The following is a 13,085-nucleotide window of genomic DNA, read 5'->3' as shown; positions in this document are numbered from 1 at the left end:
AACACCAAAGAGCAACCAATGTGTTTCCCTTTATAAATCTCAAAGGTTATTAACTCCAGTTCTTTAACAAAAAGGCTCTTAATTGCATCAGAGGTGTAAGAATTTCAATTAATGTGTTTGTTTGTTCTAATGACTCTAATCTTGATTTTATTATGCTATAATTTGGATCTCGTGATTCAGGGCAATTTTCTCCTCCAACTAGCTTTCTTAGGCCTAGAGACACTTGGGGTCTCTTCTCCTTTGTATATATGCTCTTTCTGCATGTAGTTTCTGGTTTTGCTTGGGAAATTGTTCTCAAAAAGCACTTTGAGGACATTTGCAGCCTTGAGACTGTTCAGGTCAAATATGATCAGACAGCCTGTTGTGCCCTGGTACAGAATATCTTAAAGGTTAGAGAATATACCAGACACTATCATCATAGAATCATGAACGACATGTTTTGGGATAGACATTGAAGATCATCCTGTTCCATCTGTCCTACCAAGGGCAGGGACACATTTCACTTGATCAGGTTGCTCAAAGCTCCATCCAACTTGGCCTTGAACAATCTCCACAGGTTGGAGAACCACGAGGATCGTCCACAAGGACCAATTTCCCACAAGGATGGGCCTCCACAACTTCTCTGGGAAACCCGTTCCAATGCCTCACCACTGCCACAGTGAAGACTTTATTCCTAATATCTTATCTAAGCCTACTCTCTTTCAGTTTAAAGCCATTCCTCTTTGTCCTGTTACTACATGCCCTTGTAAAAAGTCTCCCTTCATTTTTCTTGTAGCCCCCCCTTCACCTGCTAGAATGGAGCAATTAGCTCATTCCAGACCCTTCTGAACCACCCTGATTGTCATAGCCTTTCGAACGAAGAATATGTGTTTCATTCCTATAATCAACTTGATGGCCCTCACTGCCCTTTTCTTCACAAAGTGTGGCTGCATGAAGGGAATGGAAAGAATAATCTTTGCAGTCCCTTGTGAGTCACAGAAGAGAAATATTGAAACTACCAGCATTTTCTACCTAATATTGTGTTTGGTCTTATATTTGGAATCCTACCTCTCCAGTCAGGACCTTTTGGAAGATGTTCTTTCAGCCTTTAAAAAGAGGGAGGTACTAGCAATCTTCTTGTTGTAGTTCATGAATCAATCCTTTCCCTCTTTTCAGTTTATACCTGAATTACATTTGTAATTATATTACATTCTAAACATTTGTTTAGAAATTTTTTCTTGGTCCCTTAATGATTGAATGAAGTCAGTTAGGAAGTTAAAACTACTAATGCCTTTCTGTCAATTGCCTCAATTAATCACTTTCTCAGATTGAGCCTCACTGAAATTGTCTCCTTTAATTTTAATACCTGCTTGCACTTTACACTCGTGTGAGTCTTAAAAGTTTGTGTCATTTTGATAGTGATGATGCAATGGGGGAAAAGTAACAGCTACAAGTCCAGTGAGCACCTAGACAATGAACCAAAGCATCAGTACTTTTGTAACAGGTGGTTGCATTTCTGGGCTGGAGAGGACTGTAAATAATCAGTGAGAGTGTACTGAAGCCCAATTTATTTTGACAGTGATAGTTAGAAGTTTTCATAGGTTAGAAGTTTTCAGAAAACCTTTATTCAGTGGCAGATTATGGATAGCATTCCAAAATTGTGATGCAGGGATATTGTAATTTGTGGCACAGTGTCATGATGATACAGCACTGTTAGGTCTTCCCATCATTTCAGAAGACTTTTCAGTGTTTCCAGTTGTGGGTAAATGTGTGAAGAGCTGGATTTTGTTGTAAAAATAATGGCAGGCAGCTTTGTGTGGAAAAGGAAAGCTGTTAAACTATTGTTTTCTAGTCAGACTCTTAAAGCTAATAGTAATTACAGCTAAAAGCATTATGTTGATTCTTCTCTGACAAGGTGACAAGCCTTTCAAAATCACGTTCTGACAAAACAAAGTAAATGCAAACTGAAGTATAGTGCTTGTGTCATATTTGTGTTTGTCTAAAACTAAAGTGAGGAAAAATATGGGAATTTGTTAAACCGAGTAATGCAATTGGAAAAACAGAAAATCCAACACATATTTAAAGAATGTTACATTCTCCAAACTTCAGAAGAACACTAGATGCTTTTGTAAGATGTTTAGGGAACACATACTTTTCTTTACACATTTTTTTCTTTATGCATAGAGGCATATCTTTGTGAATAAGGAGAGATTATTTAAGTGAGAGTGCCAGGATTTCTTTCTTTGTGTTGTAGAATGTACTTTTACACAAATGGTTATTGTCCTTTCCGAAGAAAGCATATGAAATTGCTGGATGAAGAATGGTAATCTGTCTAATTTATTTTCTGCGAATGTAGCATACTTACTGATTAACCTTATTGGCATCTTACTTCCACTTGCAGGGTATAGCTCTGGAAAGGGATTAAGAGAGAGAGAAAGCTTTTATTTTTTGAGAAAATGCTCATTCTGATTTTTTCATTGGAAAGCAGAGATAAGCAGTGCAATCCATGTGTAGGGGTGCTTATGTGTGAATATGAGCTGCATATCTATGTGCATATGCTTGATATCTAAAATCTTTAGGAACTGTGCGTCAGGAGAGATGGATGTGACAGAATGAGGAGCTCCTGATAGGAATGTGTCATAAACTCACAGAAAGGACTGTCATTTTGACTATGGATGACAGCATATCCAGATTGCAGACCACACAACTGGGATTTGTACATGTGTTTGTTTAAATATAGAACAAAATAGGGTAGCTTATGTGGGTAATGACCAGTCTCTGTAATCTATAAGGCTTCCCATATTTTGTGCAACAAAATAGCTATTGAGATCTGAGCATGCAAAGCATGTAGTTGGTTTAGTAATGACAAGCAATGTCAGCATAGTGTAATTAACAAGGGGTGGTATAATTTGTAAAGAATGTTCTATGCAGCTTAACACCAACACAGGAAGAAGAGAAGGAGTGAAAAAATTGTTCATCTGCAAAATCAAAGCGTCTCTCCTTTTGATGTAAACATTTTATTTTCAAATGCTCATTACATTTTTGTCACTAACAAAAGGCCTCTGTCATTATGAGTTAACACAGTGGCAAGCAAGAGTGAGTCATGAGGATGACCTCTGTCCTTTTCCCTCCATATTAATCTGAAAGGGAAAGTCTTAGCAGACTGTTTTTACTGTACATAATTAAGCAATTCTGAATGCTCAGTGAAACTTGAATGGTATGGCATAAAGCCTGGTAATATGACAGTTAATGAGATGAGACTTAAACTTATTCAGCCTTTATAATAATAAGTGAAAGCTTTTGCCTTCAGATTGAGGGCAGACATATCCTGAAATATTCATTAAAAAAGCTAAAAACAATAGCAAGGGCATGGCTCTATGTGTCTTTGTTTTATGAATTCCTCCAAGAAAGAAGAAATTAAATGAAATTATTTCTTAATTATACTTATTCAATATCTATAATAAACTGTGACATTTGCATTCATGGTGGAGAAATCTAAAGAAGGAAACATTCAAGAAACTGCTAACAATACAGGGAGGAATCTATGTTACTGTATCTTTCTTTCAGAGCCCAAAATATTCAGGCTGGCTGAAGCTACATAATTAATTTCACTCCTGTCTCTAATTAGAAGACAGTTGCTTTAGAAATACTTTTTTGTCTTTTTCTCTGCTGTATTTTCACATTCATATACTAAATAATTTAGTTTTGTGAAAGCCTTCTACTTGTCATTGGTGATTCTTGTGTATTCTTTGCAGCATAATATTCTTTGCAGCCTTGTATAATACTTACTTGGGGAAGGGGCTTTCAAATGAAACATCCAACTGAGCTGATATTGATTAAATGTATTACCTGGATTTTCAAAATTGCCTAGGTTAATTCTGGTAAGCAAAAAATAGATTGTGTATTAAAAAAAACCAAACAAAATCCACAAAAAAGATATTTTGAATTATTTTCTGAATGTTTATTTCTATATTAATAATACTGGAAACCTCATAAGTACCTAGGGTTAGCTAGCTTGGTTTTGCAGCTTTGGCTGCAGTCACAGAATTCCAGATATTTTCCCAGAGAAGAACAGTGACCATGTCCAGATCTAAAAATGTAATCAAGGTCAGAGCCCTAAGCTTTAACCCAGTAAGCCTACTGAGACAGTGCTGTTGTGTTCAAATTGGAACCTTGTTCTTAGACTGAAGGAGGCAGCTGGGTTATATTGTTCTCCACATTGCTCTGTTCCCCTGGTGCCTTAAATTAACCCCTTTGATTTTTTTCTTAACCTGTTTATACTTCACAAGAATTTTCACTTTCTCTTCCCCAGTTTTGCTAGTCCTGCTCCAGCTGGACTGATTCTTAAATGCTGCATGGTGAGTATGCAGTCCCAAGATCACAGTCTAACTGCTGAAAAATGTTGTGGTTAAAGACATAAACCCAGACTTGGTCTCAGGTGTACATTCACTACCAGTGTACTGTATTGTTCAGTAATTCAGAGTCCTCAAAGTCCAGAGGAATTTTCAGTGTTTTGCCCAAGGTTGGACCACATGAGTTTACTGTGCCTGCATTTTAGGTTGGGTTTGATTTTTTTTAAAGAAGAAACAACTGAAAGCCAGCCTATTTCAAGTGTTTTAAATTCTAAAGAGATACTAGTTAATAAGTGACTCATAAGTTACACAGAGATTATTCTATTGGATGCAGTCATCTCATGATCATATAGTGGCAGGACAAGAGGAAATGGATTCAAACTGAAAACGCATAGCTTTAGGTTAGATATTAAGAAGAATTTTTTTACTATGAGAGTGGTGAACAGGTTTCCCAGAGCAGCTGTGGATGCCCTATTCCTGGAGGTGTTCAAGGCCAGGTTGGATGGGCTTGAGCTACCTGGTCTAGTGGCAGGTGCCTCTGCCCATGGCAGGGGCATTGGAAGGATCTCTAAGGATCTCTAAGATCTTTTCCAACCCAAGACATTCGATGTTTCCATGATTTCATGATGAGTGGTTCATACAAAACTCTTTTTGTCAATTGTTCCCACAGGAGATTTTTGGAATGTAAACTCTGATGCACTGAGATTTTTTTGATGTCAAATTTTTCTTAAATTGAATGGTACTTTTGCAAAACCACCAGGAGCAAGTGTACCTAAGAAGTACTTTTTTTGACTTTCAGAATTATATTAGTTCAGAGTTTGGTTTCGCATTCAAATTTATAATAAAAAATATTTGTTTTTTACACAAAAATAAAATGAAAATATAAAAAATGTATGACATGTATAAAACATCTGTAATTCTCATGATTATTCTGTAGCAGAGGGGTATAGTTCAGAGTGAAAGCACTCGGAGGCATTAGGCTTGAGACCAGGAAAGAGGAACTTGAAGCAAGGCTCCTGATGATAACCATGCAAGTCTTGCCTGGGAAAGGCACAAGGGGTGTTACAGTATTTGTTTGTTTTTCTGACACTTGGTGTACACTTCAGGACAGAAAAATGCTCTTTCCTGTTGAATTATTTTTTTCCCCTTGATTATTGTAAATACTGCAAGCAGCAAGTAAATTTGTGGAGGAGGAGAACTGAGAACGTTTTGTAGTTCTTGAAAGGTTAATTGCACTATTTATAGACCTAACTGCAAAGGGAAAAATCTCTCAGTATGACCCAGCAAGGTCAGCGTCGTAATAGCAACCTAAATGGAGCTCTGACCAGTCATGAATTACTGTCTGTGATACTGGGAATGCTGACAGTTCAATCACAGCACTGTTTCAATAGAGAACTCCATATATTTAAAGCGCTGATACTGTTTTCCCTCTAAATGACAGGCTTGACAGATGGGCCGAAAGCACTGCAGACGTTTGAACAAGGAAATAGAGAGGGAGCCTGCTGGAAGCAGGGCTTCACGCAGCCAGCCACGGATGATGAATAGAGTGTGATTGTGTCTGACAGGTAGTAATATAACTATTCATTCACCACAGAACACCTGGAGCACACTATATTAAATGGTACAAGATGGAGAGATTCTGTGACAGGAATGGGAAGTGTGAATCCCATGCTGAGTTTAGGTACAGCAATATAAAAGGTCAGGGGTCGTACAATATAAACTCCCTGAGAAAAGGATGTAATTAAATTATTTGCTTACTAAAGTCTTTCTAATGTTTTGCTAACATGTTGCCAGGATCATTATTTCAGCATGTCTGCACAGCTGAGAGGAAAATAGCAAATGGTGCTTGCTGACTACTGTGCTCCCGCTCTGTTCAGAGGCTTGCTAATCAAAGTGCCATCATTGCTGCACAAAGCTGCATTGCAGGGTGGGGATGGTGACGGGCAGAAATGCCTAATTGTGGCCACAGTTCTAGAAGCCGTGTGCTGTGTTTGCTCTGATATTTTGAAGCTTGCAGTTGACCTTATTTTAGGGCATTTGGGGCCAGAAATTTGCTGTGTTCAGCAGGTGCGTGAAGAATTAAAAGATACTGCACTCATGGATAATGTGGGCTGTAGAGCTGTGTAGCATCACAAATCTGTTTCGTTGGAGCTTAAAGAGGCTGTCATTTTCACCCTGCTATGAGAGAATTGTAATTCAAAGCCAGAGGCACTTCATTTTGTTAATATTTGTTTTGTTCTGTTTCTGTATTGAGAAGCTGATTAGGCTTAAGGTTTAGAACTGTTCTTTATATATAGAAAATGAGGATCTGAGATCAGGTCCAATGTTAGTATGAATTGAAACTGAGCTGTACAGAGTTGGCTTATTATATTACTGAATGTCTTCCATGCAGGAGCTACTGAAAACCTTTGGAACACAGTTTTTTTGAAGTAAACCCAAGATAATTAGAGAACTTTTGGAAGATTTCAGTGAGCACTTTCATGTGAGAATATGTGCTACCAATAAATAACATCCAAAAGGAAATCTTGCTAGCCGTCATATGCAAATGAATATTTTTACCACAGTTCACGTCTTGCTGGGCAGGAGTGTTAACTAGTTTGTTTCTGTATACTTGTCACTGATAACTCTTCAAATATGATGACAAATGCAGTGTGCTTTTGAAAATACAGGCAGCTGATGCACACATGGTCCCTTCTCTTGGATGTCCAAATGAGGGGTTTACTTCTGCAAGCATAGGTGAAAGAACAAAAAAAAAAGACAAACAAATAGGCAGGTTTAAATTTTACTTACCTATTTATTATTTATATAGCACATTGTGTAATTAAAAATGTTGCTGTGTCATGTGTGTTATTACTTTCCTTTTGCTTGCATTATTGACAAGTGTTGAATAGAAAGGTTTACATTAAAAATGTATAACTTTTGTCAAAATTTCAGTATCTAGAGAAGGTATTGATTTTTTTAATTCAAAAGCATCAAAAAGGATGCTACCTAAAAGCATTCTGCTTTTTCCATTTGAAACATCTACTTTTATGTTAGAAACTTGAGAGATATAATCTAATTTTATGCCTCACAATCCATACATTTTTTACATTATTGCTTCACATTAAAAATATATGTTTTCAAAGCAACAGAATATGTAATATTAATTATTTATTTACTGATTATTTTTCTTTCATTTTATAATTGTAAGTAGTTTTTAATACTGATTTGGGATAAAAATCAGAGTTACATTGTGCCATAAACTGGATATTCCAGTTTTCTTTTTTTATGTAAAATAGGTAGTGATATGAACCTTGTGTTCAATTTAGCTGAACTCTGATCTCTGAATCCACTCAAAATTTTGCCTCTACTTTGTCTCAATATCTTGTTGTAGCAATTCTGACATATTTCAAATTGTTTTGAAATTGTTGGGAAAATTGTTTGTTGAATCTGATTGGTTTTGTCAAACAATATGGTTGTGTGATTTTTTTTAGCATTTCTTCTACTTGGTCAATCACTTCAGATATCTCATGCAGCATAATCAAGAGAACCATATTTCTAAATATATGCAGTGGCATTACTGTTGACTTGTCTTGGTTGTCAATTTTCCATTGGAAGTTATTCAGCAGCTTTCATCTCAGATTAATTTTGCTTGTCACTTTCTTTATTTTCTGAATTCTCTGGCTAGGTCAGTTACTCTTTGAGTGCTTACTAAGTGGCCTTTCCTGAACGCAGAAGGCATACCAGGCACTCTTTTCTCCTCTGTTTCCTTCCATTGCCAAATCTAGCAACATAAGTAGTAGTTAAAGGATAGCAGCAAATAACCAAACATAATTTTAAAAAGAAAAGAAAAGTGAAATCCACCACTTTTTTACCATGTTTTTTCCTATAGATTATCTTTTTTTAAAAGAAAATAAAATAAAAAATAAATGTTCTACATGCTCAGAAAATTAATGAAACTGCTCTTGAACCTCCTGAAAAGAAAAGTTTGTTAGAGAGAGAAAGAGGAAGTTCGTTGGACCTGGTATACTTGGACTCTGTCAGGCAGTGGCAAATGCACTGCAGCTCTTAGGGCTTGTCTATTTTACCAGGAGGATTCATCACAGTTGGATACATATTGGACTGCTTTCCTGAAAAAATCTGTCAGGTTTTCTGGTGCTTACTCATTTTCTGTTGTGTCTCCAACCTTGTTGCAGGCTGAATTCTAATTCTCTTGGATCATCTGAAAAGGATAATGAAGTCAACACTTTATAGGCAAACAAATTTATTTCTTTATATATTTATTTATTTATTTATTGTTTGTTTGTTTGTTTTAAGCAAAATGAGCACTATGCCAGGCTTTTGGCCTCTGTCAGTCTGGATGTATTAACTCAGTGTATTTGTAAGTCTACACTGAGGCTGCACCTTCCTTGAAGGCCTTTTTAAGCTATGTTTTTTATGTTATTTATTTTAACAAACAATTTATCAGAGTTTATTATTAGAAATAGCTATCTCTTACATTAATCTGCTTGCTTTCCTTAATAAGGAAGGAGACATCTGATTATTTGTTGTATCAGGAACAGAGGTAATACACAGAAGAGTGTTGCTGAGCGTGAGAGACCTGCAAAGATTCCTGCTGAGGGAATTGAGGGCGACTGTAGCCTTATATTAACAGAATATTAATTACCAAATAACAGTGTTTTGCCAGGAGAAGAGCTGGTTTTTGTGCCTCTCAGTGTTTGAAAATTTCTTTCTGTATTAAAAGAGTTTGCAGATATGGCTGAAGATACTGTATCTGATTAATCTGTAGTCTTTTGTGAATACTTCAAAACTCTTTACCAGGAAAAGAAATCCTAAACTTGGTGATATAATTAATTTAATGTTTTTCAGTAGAATGATGTGACAAGAGAAGAGGAAAATGGATCTTTTATAGTAAGAGTCTTACACTGATTTTGCTTTCCAGTGTCTATAAGAAGGTAAGGGGTTATGGACACTAAAACAAGAATTTCATTCTTGGTTTATAAGGGTTGTTGTGGCTATACAAAATTAAAGAGTAAGCAAAAAAATATAGATGTCCTCCCTATCTACAAGAGTTTTCCTGTTACTCAGCTTCCATTCCAGTCAGGTCTTTCCTGAATGGTGGAAAAAGTTAACTTTCTCCATTTCCTGGAGCAGTTCTGCAGAGTACAAACAAAAACTTTGCTCTCACTGTGTTTATGCATCTGTCAACATCACCCCATGGCCTCACCAAAGGATCTTTTAACACTACTTTGATGCTTCCCTACAGAAATATGAAAACTGAGAAAAGATGAAAAGTATGTCACCAATATCTCTTGTTCTGTGGATGTTTGTATTTTGTAAAGCACAGCAACAATTCCAAAGAATTTCCTTGTCTTCTCATTTTATCTGTCTGATGAGATACCTGATGACTTTGTCAGCAACATTCAATATTTGATGCTTGAAATTTGAATACTTTTATTTTTCAAAACTTCCATATGTACAAAACTTCTTTGCATTTCTTTGTGTTTGCTGCTAAATTGGATGTTGGCATACCTATGGCATGTACTCAACATTTTAGGTCAAGAAGAATATTATTACTTACTGAGTAGAGTGGGTAGGTATTTGGAAGATCTGTAATTTCCATTAGCCTACCAGCTGTCCACAAGGGTCATTGGACCATATGCTTTGTTCTGAACAGTGTTTAAAACTGTGATTGAGGAACTTTCTTGGCAGTGAATGTTCATTCTTCAAGTGTCTGCCCTAACAGAGCACTTGAACTGTAAAGGTCTTCTTGGTATGGTCAGAACAACATAAAAGGTATTTCTAACTAGTCTTCTTTCTATATGGAGCTTAGTACTTAAATTTGTATTGAACAGTTTCCTAATTGCCTTTCATCTGTGTTAATAACAGAAAAGTATTTAATGTGTTCCAGAACTGGCAGTTAGAAATAAACCTGCCTCTGGTCCATCTTCTTCTCTTCCAGACATCCACTGCATTCAAAAGTACAGTTGTGCTCTAACAAACTTATTTATAGCAGTACTACAGATATCAATGAGTTTTAGCTCTGACGAGTCTTTTAACTGATTCCTGCTTCTAACCATAATTTTCAGAGCTCATTTACTCAGAATTCAGACATCATTCTAAACCTGGTTTCTTTATTGTCAGGTATAAGCTTCATATAGACAATAAGTGGCTGCAGTCCATCAAAAGCTCTCAGGCACCAAGAAGGAGAAGTAAGGCAACTAGAAATATATAAGTGATTTCAAAACTATGACAAATGATACAAAAATAAAATTTTTCCTCCAAATTGAAAACTTGGATTCTGTGGAGAAAAAGAAAGATCAAACTAATTTTGTGAAAAGGTTTGCATCTTATCGTGGTTTGAGAACAGAAATCATTAGCCAGTGATACAAAAAATGCTAGTCAGAGCCTCTGTGCCTTAGTACACATCCTTTTATAAAGGGATGACCTGGCTTTCAGTGCTTTTCATTTCTTAAATGCACAGAGGATCTGCTGGGGTCTTGGTTAGGTCAAAATGAATTACTCACACTTTGGAAAAAAATAAAGAAACTGTTATTTTTTGAGTTGAAAGGGCAAAGGAATTGCTGAAAACTCTAGACCTTTGTTTTACACTGAGGCTTTTTTGTTCCACAAAATCTTTCATTGCTATGGTTTAAAGGCTTGCCCATCGCGCAGCACTTGGTTGCTCATCTTCTGGTGGAGGCCCATGGCTACCAGCTTAGAGGTAAAGAGAGTCACTGAGACTCAGTCCTGCTAAACTGAGAGATACATGAACCTCTGGAACTCACTGACTTAAGCAGGCAATGCACCATGATGCAGAGACATCTCAGTGGTGTGGATTGAGCTTGTGTTCTAAAGGGAGACAGAAGAGCTGCAGTGGTGCTGTCTGGTGTTAGTGTTCTCATAGAGGAACACTAGTTTAGTGGATGTGTATCCACTGTCCTTGTTGCTGCTTTGTGCTATAAATATGCAGGACCTCCATCTCACTTCTTATCCTATCACTTTTATTGGTCAAATTTTAATGTGTTTCAATATATTCTGACTCCACATGGGTGGTTAGAAAATATTTGCCTGTTGTTGCAACTTAGAGGGATGCTGTCATGTGTTTTTCACCCTGTGCTTTGCTCTGAAGGAAGTAAGTAGAATATTGCACACATTTAAAAAGAGAATTATGCATTTCTATGTGTGGTATTGGAATATACTTAATAGTTAAGGACTATAGTTAAGGACTAAACTTGGAACACAAATGTTGTAAACGCTTCGGCTTTGGATAATGTCTTATTTATTGATTGGAAGAAGTGTTAAGGGTAAATATCTGCTTAACTTAATTTGTGATGAATATTGTTATTGAAGAATCTTTTGGTTTTCTGAAATGTGTTTATAGCTGCCTTTCCTTTTTGTAAGTTTCTGAAATCCATCATTGTCCTCCAAACTTTTTTTCTAATATATAATTTCTTGTGCATTTTCTGGAAGGATTTTTTTGTGCTTTTTATTGGGTTTTGACGAGCTGGATTCATTTTCTATGTGACTAATTTGAACTGGTTTTGTTTTCATAAGCTTTCAACTATGTCTTCTGTAACCCTTTCAGCTGAATGTTTTTACAGTATTGCTTCTATTTTGCTTTGTGGTGGTTTTTAGATGTTGTTATTTTGTCCAAGAGGACCTTTCTCCGCTGGGATTTCATGCCGGTATTGTTAAGCAGCTAAATCCCATTTCAGAGTCTAAATTTCTCAGTTTTTCTCCAGGATGTTCTTGGTTAGGTTTCTTGTCTGAAATTTAGGTCAACAATTCTTGTATTTCCTTGTAAAAGATATATTACACAGGTTGTGGTCAGTATTACTTAATGGGGGATTTGCAGATCACTTGGACTTCTTCCTTTTCTCTAATAATAGCAATGGCTCTTGTACACTCAAACAAACAGCAGACAAACACTGACATAGACTCTTAAAAAGATTTAGTGATTTAAGACAGAATTATCTTTCAAGTCAGAGTGGTAGGGACTATGTGAGCAGAGTAGAGGACTATGCAATTATTTACTGCCTTGCTGTGTGTCATGGAACACATGAGTGTTTTTAATGTATAGGGAAACTTGTAGCTTAAATGTTGGAAAAGGTATCCAGTGGACTCTGCTGAAGTGAATTTTCTATTTTTCGAGGATGCCTATTCCAGTTCTATGGAGCTGATCTAAAGGTGAAATTTGGCCAGGTTTGAACTATAATACAAGTCTTATTTATCACTTCTTTATTCACATTTACAGCTATTATCTGCAGTTTTTACATGATCTGGAGATTACCAGTGGTGTGAGGATTCACAAGACTGAGATAGACTTAATTAGCATATCTAGTCTGGTGACTAGGATGCCCTGGCGAGGACAAACAGAACTTTGAGCTTATGAGAAGATGGGATTAGAAACTTGCTTACAGAAGAAGAATCAATCAACCCCCTACAATGAAGATGTTGAAAAATGCATGAGTTGTTTGTATGATCTTTTAACCTAATTATTGTAGTAGAAATTATTAACCTTACTGAAATGGTATATAAATTCTTGGAAAACCTGAATAAAATCAGATTCTGATCATGGTCAGTCTCCCCATCTCTCCATCAATCGCCGATACCAGTGGTACCTCTAACAACTGTAATATATCTGAAGATTTTGTCATCTTTTTATTCAGTAAAGGATCTGGTTACCTATTATTGTGATATCAATTACATAACAATCACCAGACTGTGATGAATAATTCTGTTATGATTCAGCTATCTATACTGGCAGCATAG

General features: G+C 36.3%; 1 long non-coding RNA gene across 2 annotated transcripts in view; it reads left to right on the top strand.

The window, feature by feature from the left end:
• The window catches only part of LOC310923337, a 65,298-nt gene extending 52,512 nt beyond the window's left edge, over window positions 1-12,786 (top strand). For both annotated transcript variants that reach the window (XR_014592580.1, XR_014592581.1), the window contains one exon: window positions 12,568-12,786. This is a non-coding gene — a long non-coding RNA (uncharacterized lncRNA). The remainder of the gene's footprint in view (window positions 1-12,567) is intronic.
• Window positions 12,787-13,085: the final 299 nt, after the last annotated feature.

Source organism: Zosterops lateralis (genome assembly GCF_965231275.1).
Source record: "Zosterops lateralis genome assembly, chromosome: Z".
NCBI classification, from domain to species: domain Eukaryota; kingdom Metazoa; phylum Chordata; class Aves; order Passeriformes; family Zosteropidae; genus Zosterops; species Zosterops lateralis.
Note: the sequence above shows the minus strand (reverse complement) of the source record. Positions and strands in the feature narration are given on the sequence as shown.